The sequence below is a fragment of the Heliangelus exortis genome, chromosome 5, assembly GCF_036169615.1.
Source record: "Heliangelus exortis chromosome 5, bHelExo1.hap1, whole genome shotgun sequence".
In the NCBI taxonomy this organism is placed as follows: Eukaryota; Metazoa; Chordata; class Aves; order Apodiformes; family Trochilidae; genus Heliangelus; species Heliangelus exortis.
This window is the reverse complement of record NC_092426.1, coordinates 41,969,856-41,975,080: the sequence shown is the minus strand read 5'-3', so window position 1 is coordinate 41,975,080 and position 5,225 is coordinate 41,969,856. Positions and strand designations below refer to the sequence as shown.

Below are 5,225 nucleotides of genomic sequence, written 5' to 3'. Positions count from 1 at the left end.
AAAATCCCCTGGATGTGGTGCCTGGGGACATGGGTTAGTGGTGGGCATCAGGAACAGGGTGATAGGGTGAGGATGAGGATGGGCTGGAGCATCTTTTCCAGCCTCAACAATTCTATGACTGTAAGCTCCCTCTAAAGATGGAGAGATCCAATTACTGTTGATGCCACCCATGAGAAAAGAGCAATTCTTGAAATTTTAAAACAAGAGAACAGTGCTTTGAGAAGTTAAGTGCCTTCACCTACGAACTAGTGAAGTCACCACCCAAAATTTCACCTCTGAATCAAGGCTCTGGATCAAGAGTCTCTGGATTTATGGCTTCTCCTCTTCTCAAGGAATTGTCTCTTCTTAAGTGCTTCAGACAGATGCACAACACATCCTGCCCCTTACACCTTCCCATGGGAGACAGGGCTTCAGAAACTCCCCACCACCACCAGTGCTTCCTGAACTGCTCCTGCATGGGTCCCCCATGGTGTCACAAGTCCTGGCAGCACACCTGCTCAGCACATGCCCTCCATGGGGTCACATCCTCCTTTGGGCTTCCCCCCCAGCTCCTCTGGTGTGGGAACCTCCATGGGCTGCAGGTGAATCTCTGCTCCCCCTGCTCCCCTCCATAGGCTGTAAGGGAATCTCTGCTCCAGCCCCCTCCCCTGCCCTGCCCTGGGCTTGGTTATACCCTGCATAACCAAGGTTATCTGTTTCCACAGTTCACTTGAAGCAAAAAAATACTAAAACTGGTTTTTTTTCCATTGACAGTTTGGAATTTTACAAAACTGCAGAGCTTTTGGATTACACATCTCCTGTCAAGTAACTCCCCCAGGCTAAATGTTTCAAGAAAATTAATTCAGAAACTTCAGAAAGCAAAAACTACAGGAAAAGCACTTTGATTTGTTAAGGACAGTGTTACAGCTAACCCACTGCATTTTTCTAGCATACTTGGACTTTAGAATAAGGTTTTTAATTTAGCAGGCAGCTCTCCCCAGCATGAGAAAAATCCTGTCATCCCTATTTTGAAAGCATCATGAATTTGTAAAACAAACATGTGAAACCTAAATGCACTCAGTGTGCACCCATTCAATAGAGAGTTACTATGAGCTGGCAGCTGGGTTACCAAAGATTAACTGGAAAAAAATTGCCCAGGCTGAAATAAAGGTGGGAGAGGCAGGAGGGAGAACTAGAAATTGTAGTAAAGTAAAACTGAGTCATCACTAAGAGGAAAAGTGACCATGAAGGACCAAGACACCAGGCTGCACCTCTGAGAGCTACAAGGAATGATTGAAAAAAGATTTCAGTAGTTATGAAAATGAATCTTTACTGTATCTTACCCCTAGAAAGTATTTTGTTTCCCTACAAAGCCATGAAGAATGTATATGGACAGCCTATAGAAATCAACTGAAAATATTCTAAGTACTGTGCTTTATGCATCTATTTTTTACATCTCAACTTATTTGTAATTATCTGATCCTATGCTTCTGTAAACCTCTTGAAAATACTGTCCTTGTTGTGTCTTGAAAAAGGATGGATTCTGATGAGTGAAAAATGGCTCAAAAATTAGGAACTGAGACCTGACAATCTTGAATAACTTTACTAGGTCACAGAGTACTTATAGGACATCCAAGAAAAAAAAACACCTTGGATTTTCTAAGGTCCAGTTCCTCACCTACCTAAAATATCATCCCCATTGTAGCCTCACTCTGCTGTAATGCTATCAGCAATACAACATCTGTTTGCAGAGAAAAACCCTACCTTATCAAAGGTTTTCAGGCACCTACCTTTTAATTAGCTGCCCAGCTCCCAATGAAATTAATAGGTTATAACCACCTAAGAAGTATTGGGTACTTTACCTACAGCCCCACTCCCTGCAGAGCCCAAGTACAAGGAACAGGCATTGGGATTATCAGTCAGATGGTGGCAATAAACCTCTGGCCTTGGGAAGTGAAGTCCCCTTTCTTTATGGGAATGAAGAAGATGCACATATGTAGCAGGAAAGCCTGGCCATTCCCTCCTTAATCTACCGTGAAATTAACTTGATTTAACCCTGCAACAGCAAGCAGCTGTCTCAAGGCTCTCCTAAGCCTCCCAGCAGCCCTGTCCCTGTATCCACCCACATGAGGGACAATACTGGATGAGAAGGATCCTTGGGTAGGACCAAGCACAGCTTTTCTGGGGTTCTGTGGTTTCTTAACTACTTGATACTGCTGTCTTCCTGGGGATTCCTCTCCACTTGAGGCTTTTTATATCATTAGGAAAGAACCCACCCATGGGCCCAAGGAGAGTTTGTTTAATACAGATTTCAACAGGGACAGATCCCTACAGCATGAGATGTGCAGAAGAAATTGACTGAATGGCTCCAGTGAACACTGCCTTGGTTTTCCTTATTATCCCAGCTAACACTCAACTGTTGTGGTTTACTTAGATTCAGTTCCAAGGGATTTTTTTTAAAAAAATCACAGCATTCAGCCTTGCACTGCATTTTTTGCCAGTGTTTTCCATGAATCTCTGTAACATCCACCTTTCCAGGTGCCAAATGATATTTTTGCCTCTGGATTGCTCTTCCTGTACTGAAAGTTCTTCATTTGCAAACAGCAAACTCTTTACAAGGCAGCAGACTCAAGTCTGACAAATTGCCATCTTCCAGCTTCTCCCCCACCTTCTGACACTGAGATTTTACAGAATCTTTAGCTTGGAAGAGACCTCCAAGCTCATCCAGCCCAACCTTGCACCAACACCACAGCCAACTCCTAACCCATGTCCTTAAGGACCAGCTCCAAATGCCTTTTCAAGGCCTCCAGGGATGGGGACTCCACCACCCTCACCCCAAAGAATTTCTTCCTTATCTCCAACCTCCATCTCCCCTCTCCCACTTGGAAACCATTTCCCTTGTCCTCTCCCTACCCCCCCGTGTCCAAAGCCCTCCCCCAGCTTTCTTGGAGCCCCTTCAGATATTGGAAGGTTGCTCTGAGCTCCCCTGGGAGCCTCCTCTTCTCTATATCTTAAAACATTTTAGATGTTTTAAATTATCACAGCTTGCTGTCAATGAACATGTCTAATCAGCTTGCTCAGAAACAGCAGCCAGATACTTTTTAGGGTGTATTTAAGTCCATTCCTTATAAAAGCCATCAAGGGTTTCACAGCAGCATCTCAAGCACACTGAGACATTAGTTTTGCAGAACCTCATTTAACAAATCCTGGTGACTCCAAGATGTTTCTTTGTTCTTCCTCTTCAGTGTGGATTTCCCCTTGCTGCACAAACTCTGTGACCACTCTCATGGGTTTGATTTAAAGTCAGTTTCGTCGTGAAAACCACAAGGGGAGATTTGAAACATATTTTGTTTCAAAACTTTGTTTGCTACCACTAACCTGTTAATTTGATGCAGTGTTCAGATTTAATCATTTGCCTTACAGTGGCAGATGAAGTTACCCCTGTGCCTTTCATGTACACATGCAGTGAACCATTAAAGTGAGGAGATGTAAAGAGTCCCAGCAAATCCCTGAAATAACTCATGTACATAAAGTTACTCATGGATGTAATGATTTGTAGAAAGAAGGTCATATTTTATAGATTAGGAACATTTCATACAATGCCTGGAATTGTTTTGAGCTGTGAGATATTAAACTATGTCAATACACTATTGTTTTTTAAAGAGTTGAAACGAGAAGGAAATTATTGTAAATCAAATAAAATGTTTCTGACAGCCATTACTTTAAACTTATTTAACCACTGAATCAGATAGCTCTGACAGGATCAGTAAAAAGCTTGCTTTTTTGTGCTGTCCTTAATGTTCCACAGATATTTCCAAGTAGATAAATGTAATTTCTCTGAGAAGAACAGGGATTTTTCTTCTTCAAGTCAGTCAATTTGAAAATGATGGGTTTAATTTAGTCCCAGTTTTTGCTATTTCTTTTGTATTCCTCTTATTACTTTGCTTTCTTCCTCACTTTTACACACGTATGAATACACACATGAAGGAGCAAGCAGAAAACCACAAGGTTAACTTTCTTCTACTGCATTTAATACTCTCAGTACTCTTCTAATCACAGAAATATTTTGGATTTCTGCATAATTACTGTCTTAAAATGATTGCTATTAATGATGGGCAACATGGCTGAGCTGTATGACTTAGGACTGAAAATACTTTCCACTTCTACTCCCAGTATTATGAATATATAATTTCTAAGGTATCTCTTCTACTTTTGACTTTTCCCAACCAGATTTAACTCTACTGGGTTGCTAAGAGAGTTAATTCTTTTAGCCCTTATCCAAAGCAGGAGGAAGTCAGTGAAAAGATTCCTCTCAACTTCAGTAGGCATTCAGTAGACACTTAATAGTTCTTTTTTTAAGTGCTTTGGGATGCTTTAGTTGACAGCTGACATTTAATCAAAAAAGTGTTGTAATACACTTGTTTCCCCTTACCTTTAAATTGATGTTATACATCAAAGAGTGAACTCACATACCAAAGGAAAATAATTTTTTAAAAAAGCAAGCACAAGACTAGAATCTATTGCTCTCTCTGCATATGTCAGCATTAAATCACAGAGGAAAAGTAGCAATTATGTTAGCAAAGGCTACATCCTGGTTTTTCACACACCAAGCATTTTGATGGCTTAACAGTTTGCTTTGCATTATCCATGAACTATTCTAATCTTCACTTAAACATGAAGTAAATTTGTAGCCAGTTCAGAATAGTTTTCATTTCTAACTTTTATAAATATAATAATTTATATGATTTATCATAGTATATGATGATATTATGATATATTATTTATCATGTACACATGAAGATGCCTCAAGCTCTTGGTTTTCAGTTTCAAGAGCCACTGCCCCTGTAACAAACCCAGTGTTTTATTCATTAAATCTACCCAGAAGAAAGGTGTTTTTGGAGCATTTACATTTCTCTGGCTCTTGTGCGGGCCCTCGATGGGTGACAAACCTGGTCCTATTCCAAAAACCTAAGATGTTAAAGGAGAAATTAAAATTTTCACTGTCTTTTAATTATATCTACTGGAATTTCTACTTGCTATTTACAGTCTATAATTTACTTGCCTTAGGTAGCTTTTCCTGCTATTCAGTATCTCTGTCAATAGATTACTTTTACGATGTGTTTCCTGACATATTATTCAGTCCTTAACCTTATAATAATTGTGTTTCTTTTAACATCCTCTTAACATCACTTACCATTTTTTCACACCTACCACCTATTGCCACATGATAATTTTCTCTGTGGCAA

At 40.1% G+C, this 5,225-nt stretch overlaps 1 long non-coding RNA gene across 1 annotated transcript in view; it reads right to left on the bottom strand.

The window, feature by feature from the left end:
• Positions 1–4,888: 4,888 nt before the first annotated feature.
• Positions 4,889–5,225, bottom strand: part of LOC139796723 (uncharacterized) — a 5,533-nt gene continuing 5,196 nt past the window's right edge. Inside the window, exon 3 of the long non-coding RNA XR_011726125.1 lies at positions 4,889–4,947. This is a non-coding gene — a long non-coding RNA (uncharacterized lncRNA). The remainder of the gene's footprint in view (positions 4,948–5,225) is intronic.